Source organism: Fusarium musae, chromosome 5 (assembly GCF_019915245.1).
Source record: "Fusarium musae strain F31 chromosome 5, whole genome shotgun sequence".
Taxonomy (NCBI): Eukaryota; Fungi; Ascomycota; class Sordariomycetes; order Hypocreales; family Nectriaceae; genus Fusarium; species Fusarium musae.
In genome coordinates, this window is record NC_058391.1 from 2,353,667 (window position 1) to 2,363,999 (window position 10,333).

Sequence of the window (10,333 nt, forward strand, 5' to 3'; positions counted from 1 at the left end):
TTTAAACCTTTAAACCCTGCTATTACCTTGCCTTTATCCTTTTACTATTATAATCTTAAACTATAACTAGCCTATTACTAATTCAGAAGTAGCTTTCCTTTTACTATAATAACCCTTTTAGCTATATTAAGAAGCTACTTTTTATATATATTTAAGCCTATAAAGGTAGTAAAAAAGGCTACTTAGTTTAATTAAAAAGAAAGACCTTTCTTTAAGTATCTTTTTAAGTCTTTAAAAGCTAATAGCTTATTATTAACTTAAGTTATATTAATTAAGCTATAAAGATCTATATAATAAATTAACTTAATTAAGTTATAATTAAAGATAGCTATTTTAATAAGGTTAAATTAATACTTTAATAAGAAGTTTTTTTTAATAGTAGCTATTATTATATATAACTTTTTATATTTCTTTTTATTAGTTATCTTTATAATAGGCCTAATAGCTATATTAAGGTTATAGTAGGTTATATAGTAGGCCTAATTATATAGCTATTGGCTATTTTATATAGGTATTATATTAGTAGCTATAATAGATATTAGTAACTGTAATTAATAAATATAGGGAAAGTTAGGTTAGGGAGTGTACTTTATAATAAGTATACTAGGCCTGGTATATTATAAAGGTTAATTAAAGATCTTTTAACTAGGGTAAAGGAAGAAGGTTAGTATAGCTGCTAAGGGGTAATAGACCTATAGGCAGTACTTATATTACTTAGTTAAGGTAGTAATTATACTATTTAAGGTAAATAAACCTTAACTAATTTTAAGCTTTATAATTTTAGCCTACTATAGGGGCCTTACTATTTAAGCTATTATATAAAAAGTTAAAAGCTTAATAGCCTTAAATAAGGCTAATAGTAATTAAAAAAAAAAAAAAAAAGACTTACTTTTAAAGTTATTATATTTTTTAATATTATATATAATACCTTATATATAATATATTAAAAAATAAGTATTATATTATATTATTCTTATTATAAAACCTTATTAGCTATACTTTATATATTATTATAAAGATATTTTATCTTTTTTTAATACTTTATATATTATTATAAAGATATTTTTTTTTAATTTAATTACTATTTTATTATTAATTTTACTTTATTTATTTAAATATAAAAGTAATTAATTATATATTTAAGTATATTTTTTTTTTAATTATTATTAGCCTTATTTAAGGCTATTAAGCTTTTAATTCTTTATATAATAGCTTAAATAGTAAGGCCTTTATAATAAGCTAGAATTATAAAGCTTAAAATTAGTTAAAGTTTATCTACTTTAAGTAATATAACTACTACCTTAACTAAGTAATATAAGTACTACCTTTTAATAGCTATATTAACCTTTTTCCTTTACTCTAGTTAAAAGAATACTAGGCCTAGTATATTTATTATACTTAAGTATATTCCTTAACCTAATTTTCCTTATTAATTATAATTACTAATATCTATTAAAGCTATTAATATAATACTTACTATATAAAATAGCCTATAGCTATATAATTAGGCCTATTATATAACTAGCTATAACTTTAATATAGCTATTAGGCTTACCTTATAAGTAGCTAATAAAGAAGATCTAGAAAATATTTACATAATAGTAGCTATTATTAAAAAGAACTTCTTATTAAAATACTAATTTAACCTTATTAAAATAGCTATCTTTAACTATAGGTTAATTAGGTTAATTAGTTATATAGATTATTTAGCCTATTTTAGTATAATTAACTTAAGCTAGGTCTATAATAAACTTATAAGCCTTTTAAATCTAAAAAGAGTCTTAAAAGAAGGTTATCCCCTTTAATTAAACTAGGTAGCCTTTTTTATTACCTTTATAAGCCTAAACTTAATATATATAAAAAGTAGCTTTATAATATAGCTAAAAGGGTTATTACTATAAAGGGGATCTTATTATTAATATAAAGGCAGTATATCTATATATAGAGTTAGATAAAGGCAGGGTAATAGCGGGGTTCTAGGACTAAAGGTTTAAAGGAAAAAGGTTAACTTTTATATAAGTTAGTTAGCAGAAGTTAAATTAACCTGAAGTCAATAATAACTAGCTTTATTAATTAATTATATATACCTAGGCATATAACTAATTACCCTTATATTTAAGAACTGTAGATAATATAAAATTAATAATAAAACAGTAGTTTAAATTAGGGAAAAATAAGGATTATATATTTAATTACTTTATTAAATTACTATTAATATTACTATTTATTACCTTAATATTAGTTATTATTTTATAAAGTAAATATATTTAATTAAGTAAATTCTATTTAATTAACTATAGCTTTATTTACTTATTAAAAGGCTTTTTTAACTTTTAAATAAAATTCTTTTATATATATAAAATCTTTTTTATTTTATATAATTAACTTTAATAGAATTTTCTAGGTAATTTTATTATATATAAACTTTAAATATTACTTATAAAAAGTATACTTTTAGGTTTATAAAAATTGAAATTATAAGATTAATAATTATTATAATTTAAAGGTTATAATAAGCCTTTAATTTAATAATCTAAGTATTTATTAAGCTTAAAGTATTAATATATTATTACTTAATATTTAAAAATAATATTTTATTTTAATACTAACTTTAAATAGTATTAAAATTAAGATTTAAATAATAAAGTATTTTATATTTAAATTTAATTAAACTAAGTAATTACTTATTTATTTAATTATTATAGCTAATTATAAATACCTTTTTACTAACTTTTATATTTATATTCTAGCCTTTAAAGTTATATTTTAAATAAAGTTTATAATATTATTATTACTAATCTTTTAATTATAGCTAAGTAAAGGTAAAGATTATATATTTAATTAATTAATAGTTTAAAGTTATAGGTTATTTAAGTTTAATATCTTAACTATAATTAAAGTTAGTAATTTTAATTTAATAAAGTAATTAAAGTAAAGAATTTATAAATAACTTAAGCTTAATTAGCTTTTTAATAATTTTATAATTATTATAATAACTTTATTAAGTAATAAATAGATTAAAAAAGGTTAAGGTTATAAGGGAGTTATAAACCCTATTAATTAAGTTTTATAGCTTTTTAGCTAATTAAGTAATATATTTATTTTAATTTAAGTTATTTAAAATACTATAGCTTAAAAGTAACTTTATTAATTAAGTTTATTAAGATTTTAGTTTAGCTAAAGACTTTATAGTTAATACTTTTATAACTATTATTAAAATATCTAGGTCTTATTTATTAATTATTACTAAGTTAAAGCTATAAAATATATTTAATTAATTAATAGTATAAAGTTATAGGCTATTTAGCTTTAGTTTAATTACTATTTTATTATTAATTTTACTTTATTTATTTCAATATAAAGGTAATTAATTATATACTTAGGTATATATATTTAATTAATAAAAGTTAATTTAGCTTTTATTAATTAACTTATATAAAAGTTAACTTTCTTTCTTTAAACCTTTAAACCCTACTATTACCCTGCTTTTATTTAACTCTTTATATTAATAATAAGATCCCTTTTATAGTAATAACCCTTTTAGTTATATTATAAAGCTACTCTTTATATATATTTAAGGTTATAAAGGTAATAAAGAAAGCTACTTAATTTAATTAAAAGAAATAACCTTTTTTTAAGACCTTTTTTAAGTTTAAAAGGCTTATAAGCTTATTATAGACTTAACTTAAGTTAATTATATTAAAATAAGCTAAATAATTTATATAATTAATTAACTTAATTAACTTAGAGTTAAAAATAGCTATTTTAATAAGGTTAAATTAGTACTTTAATAAGAAGTTTTTCTTAATAGTAGTTATTATTATATAGATATTTTCTAGATTTCCTTTATTAGCTACTTATAAAGTAGGCCTAATAGCTATATTAAGGTTATAGCTAGTTATATAATAGGCCTAATTATATAGCTATAGGCTATTTTATATAATAAGTATTATATTAATAGCTTTAATAGATATTAATAATTATAATTAATAAGTTAAAGAATATACTTTATAATAAATATATTAGGCCTAGTATATTATAAAAGTTAATTAAAGATCTTTTAATTAAAGTAAAGGAAAAAAGTTAGTATAGTTACTAAAAGGTAATACTTATATTACTTAATTAAAGTAGTAATTATATTACTTAAAGTAAATAAACTTTAATTAATTTTAAGCTTTATAATTCTAGCTTATTATAAAAGCCTTACTATTTAAGCTATTATATAAAAATTTAAAAGCTTAATAGCCTTAAATAAAGCTAATAATAACTAAAAAAAAAAAAAAAAGCTATTTAAGTTTAATATTTTAATTATAATTAAAGTTAGTAATATTAATTTAATATTAAAGTAAAAAACTTATAAATAACTTAAGTTTAGTTAGTTTTTTAATAATTTTATAATTATTATTAAAAAGATAAAATATCTTTATAGTAATATATAAAGTATAGCTAATAAGGTCTTATAATAAAAATAATATAATATAATACTTATTTTTTAATATATTATATATAAGATATTATATATAATATTAAAAAATATAATAACTTTAAAAGTAAGTCTTAAGGTTATATAATACTGCCTTTAACTTTATAATTTAATTAAATAAGTAGCTTTAATTTATAAATATAAAAAGATATTTTCCTTAGCTTTAGTAAGTTAAAGGCCTTTTTTATTATTACTTAATTAAAGTAATTAATACTAAAGCTTTAACTTTAAAAGCCTAATTTTAAATAAATTAAAAACTATAAAAACTATTTAAAAATATTATATTATATAATTAATATTAATAACTATAACTATCTTACTATAATAATTAATATTTATATAAATAGTAATTTAATTAATATTAATAATTTTAATATTAATAATATCTTTAATTTATATATTTTCTTTTAATATTTAAATATTATAAATAAAAATTTATTATATATTAATAAATTAATATTAATATAATAAGTTAATTTTGTAATCTTTAATTATATTATAAAGCTTTTAAATATATTTTATATATTTATTATATTAACTATTATAAGTAAATTAAAAGCCTTAAAAGACCTAGTTAATTACTTAAAGTAAGATTAAGACTTATTAATAAAATAATAGGTATTTATTATAGCTATTAAATTAAGTAATAATAATAGCTAATATTAGGTATAATTTATAAAATTAAAATATATAATTAAAGTAATTAAATTAATAATATAAATATTATATTATAAGAATTAAAGGCTATTGTAAAATAAAAAAAAAGAAATAAAAAAGAAAAAAAAAGTAAAAAAGTAAATTATAAAATAAAGGTTTTAGTATTAAAAGAAAAACTATAAATATTAGCAGGCTAAAGCTAGCTTAATAGGTTAATAATAGATTAGATTAAGTTATAAGGTAATATAAAGTAAAATAAGGAATATAAATTAAAGGTAAATATAGCTAATTAATACTTAAGTTATAATTATTATAATAATTTTATTAAATAATAAATAGATTAAGAAAGGTTAAGGTTATAAAGGAGTTATTTTTTTTTTTTTTTTTTTTTAATTACTATTAGCTTTATTTAAGGCTATTAACCTTTTAACTTTTTATATAATAGCTTAAATAGTAAGGCTTTTATAATAAGCTAGAATTATAAAGCTTAAAATTAATTAAAGTTTATTTACTTTAAGTAATATAATTACTACTTTAATTAAGTAATATAAATACTGCCTTTTAGTAGCTATATTAACCTTTTTTCTTTACCTTAGCTAAAACAATACTAAGCCTAGTATACTTATTATAAAGTATATTCCTTAACTTAACTTTCCTTATTAATTATAATTACTAATATTAATTATAGTTACTAATATAATACCTATATAAAATAGCCTATAACTATATAATTAGGCCTACTATATAACTAGCTATAACTTTAATATAGCTATTAAGCTTATCTTATAAGTAGCTAATAAAGAAAATCTAAAACATATTTATATAATAATAGCTACTATTAAAAAGAACTTTTTATTAAAGTATTAATTTAACCTTATTAAAATAACTATCTTTAATTATAAGTTAATAAGGTTAATTAATTATATAAATTATTTAGCTTATTTTAATATAATTAACCTAGGTTAAGTTAATAATAAGCTTATAAGCCTCTTAAACTTAAAAAGAGTCCTAAAAGAAGCTTATCTTTTTTAATTAAATTAGGCAGCTTTCTTTACTGCCTTTATAAGCTTAAATATATATAAAGAGTGGCTTTATAATATAACTAAAAGGGTTATTATTATAAAGGGGGTCCTATTATTAATATAAAGATAAAGGCAAGGTAATAGTAAGGTTCTGTAAAAGAAGAAAGTTAACTTTTATATAAGTTAGTTAATAGAAGTTAAATTAACCTGAAGTTAATAATAACTAGCTTTATTAATTAATTATATATACCTAGGTATATAACTAATTACCCTTATATCTAAGAACTGTAGATAATATAAAATTAATAATAAAATAGTAGTTTAAACTAGGGATAAAGGAGTTATAAATCTTATTAATTAAGCTTTTTTATAGCTTTTTAGCTAATTAAGTAATATATTTATTTTAATTTAAGTTACTTAAGATACTATAGCTTAAACGAAATTTTATTAATTTAGTTTATTAAGATTTTAGTCTAGCTAAAGACTTTATAATTAATACTTTTATAGCTATTATTAGAATATTTAGGTCTTATTTATTAATTATTATTAAGTTAAGGCTATAAAAAAAAATATTTTAACTTTTTAATAATTTAATTAAGTTAATTTATTATATAAGCCTTCTTAATTTAATTAATATAATTTAAGTTAATAATAAGCTAATAGCTTTTAAAAACTTAAAAAAAGACTTAAAAAAAGGTTATCTTTTTTAATTAAATTAAGTAGCTTTCTTTACTACCTTTATAGGCTTAAATATATATAAAAAGTAGCTTTTTAATATAGCTAAAAGGGTTATTATAGTAAAGGGAGAGCTACTTCTAAATTAGTAAAGATAAAAGTAAGGTAATAGTAGGGTTCTTTAAAGGTTTTATAAAAGTTAGAATTAAAGAAATAAGGTTAACTTTTATAAAAGTTAATTAATAAAAGCTAAATTAATTTCTATTAATTAAATATATATATTTAGGTATATAACTAACTGCCTTTATATCTAAACTGTAGATAAAGTAAAATTAATAATAAAATAGTAGTTAAATTAAAGGTAATTAACTTATATAAAAGTTAACTTTTTTCCTTCAAATCCTACTATTACCTTACCTTTATCTTTATATTAATAATAAAATCCCCTTTATAGTAATAACCCTTTTAGCTATATTATAAAGCTACTTTTTATATATATTTAAGCTTATAAAAGTAATAAAAAAAGCTACTTACTTTAATTAAAAATGATAATTATTTTTTAAAACCCTTTTTAAGTTTAAAAGGCTTATAAGCTTATTATAAACCTAGCTTAAGTTAATTATACTAAAATAAGCTAAATAATCTATATAATTAATTAACTTAATTAACTTATAATTTAAAATAGCTATTTTAATAAGATTAAATTAATACTTTAATAAAAAGTTCTTTTTTAATAGTAGCTATTATTATATAAATATTTTCTTAAGTATTTATTAATTATATATTTTTTTTAATTTATTTTCCTTATATTACTTTATATTACTTTATAACTTAATTTAATCTATTACTAATTTATTAAGCTAGCTTTAGCTTATTAATATTTATAGTTTTTCCTTAATATTAAAACTTTTATTTTTTAATTTACTTTTTTATTTTTTTTTCCTTTTTTATTTCCTTTTTTTTATATTATAATAGCCTTTAATTCTTATAATATAATATTTATATTTATAATTTAATTATTATAACTATATATTTTAACTTTATAAACTATAGTTAATATTAACTATTATTATTACTTAATATAATATTATTAATAAAAGCTTATTATTATTTTATAAATATTAATTTTATTTTAAGTAATTTATTAAGTCTTTTAATATATATATTTAATTTATAATATAATTACTAAAACTTTATTAAATTATTATTAATATTACTATTTATTACTTTAATATTAATTATTATTTTATAAAATAAATATATTTAATTAAGTAAATTCTATTTAATTAGCTATAGCTTTATTTACTTATTAAAAGGCTTTTTTAATTTTTAAATAAAACTCTTTTTTATATATTAAATTTTTTATTTTATATAATTAACTTTAATTGAATTTTTTAAGTAATTTTATTATATATAAACTTTAAATATTATTTATAAAAAGTATATCTTTAAGTTTATAAAGATTATATTTATAAGATTAATAATTATTATAATCTAAAAGCTATAATAAGTTTTTAATTTATTAATTTAATAATTTATTATTAAGCTTAAATATTAATATATTATTACTTAATACTTAAAAGTAATATCTTACTTTAATATTAACTTTAAATAGTATTAAGATTAAAATTTAAGTAAAGAAATATCTAATATTTAAATTTCTTTAATTTAACTACTATTTTATTATTAATTTTACTTTATTTATAATTTCAATATAAAGGTAGTTAGTTATATACTTAAGTATATATATTTAATTAATAAAGTTATTATTAACTTTAAATTAATTTAGCTTTTATTAACTAATTTATATAAAAATTAACCTTATTTCTTTAAAGAACTTTACTATTACTTTACTTTTATTTAACTTTATATATAGATATATTACCTAGCTATCTTAGTAGTTTTATTATTATAGTCTTAGACTATAACTAGCCCAATCTTTACTAATTTAAAAGTAGCTCCTTTTTTATTATAATAACCCTTTTAATTATATTAAGAAGCTATTTTTTATATATATTTAAGTTTAGGCTTATAAAGGTAATAAAAAAGGCTACTTAATTTAACTAAAAAGGATAACCTTTTTTATATCTCTTTTTAAGTCTTTAAAAGCTAATAGCTTATTATTAACTTAAGTTATATTAATTAAATTAAAAAGGCTTATATAATAAATTAACTTAATTAAATTATAATTAAAAATAGCTATTTTAATAAAGTTAAATTAATACCTTAATATGAAGTTCTTTTTAATAATAATTATTATTATATATAACTTTTTATATTTTTTTTTATTAATTACCCTTATAGTAAGCCTGATAGCTATATTAAAGTTATAGTAAGTTATATAATACGCTTAATTATATAACTATAGGCTATTTTATATAATAGGTATTATATTAGTAGTTATAATAAATATTAATAATTATAATTAATAAGTTAAGGAATATATTTATAAGTTTATACTTAATCTTTTATTTAATTAAAGTCTAATTAACCTTTAAATAGAAATATAATAAGTATACTAGGCTTAATATTATCTTAGTCTTTTAACTAAAGTAAAGGAAAAAGCTTAATATAATTATTAAAAGGTAAACCTATAGGTAGTATTTATATTACTTAATTAAAGTAGTAATTATATTACTTAAAGTAAATAAACTTTAATTAATTTTAAGCTTTATAATTTTAGCTTATTATAAAGGCCTTACTATTTAAGCTATTATATAAAAAGTTAAAAGCTTAATAGCCTTTAATAAAGCTAATAATAATTAAAAAAGAAAAAAAAAATACTTAAATATAATTAAATTTAATAATTATTTATTTATTTAATTATTATAATTAATTATAAATACTTTTTTTATTAACTTTTATATTTATATTTTAGCTTTTAAAGTTAGACTTTAAATAAAGTTTATAATAATATTATTACTAATCTTTTAACTATAGTTAGATAAAAGTAAAGATTATATATTTTATTAATTAATAGTTTAAAGTTATAAGCTATTAAGATTTAATATTTTAATTATAATTAAAGTTAGTAGTATTAATTTAATATAATTAAAGTAAAGAATTTATAAATAACTTAAGTTTAGTTAATTTTTTAATAATTTTATAATTATTATAATAATTTTATTAAGTAATAGATAAATTAAAAAAAGTTAAGTTTATAAAAGAGTTATAAACCTTATTAATTAAGCTTTTTTATAGCTTTTTAATAAATTAAGTAATATATTTATTTTAATTTAAATTACTTAAAATATTATAGTTTAAAAGTAACTTTATTAATTAAGTTTATTAAGATTTTAGTATAGCTAGAGATTTTATAGTTAATACTTTTATAGCTATTATTAAAATATCTAGGTCTTATTTATTAATTATTATTAAATTAAAGCTATAAAAAAAATAATTATTAAAAGCTTTATTTTTAACTTTATTTTTATTAATATTAAGTAATTATACTTAATAATTAAAAATTATAAAATTAAGTTATTATATTATTAAT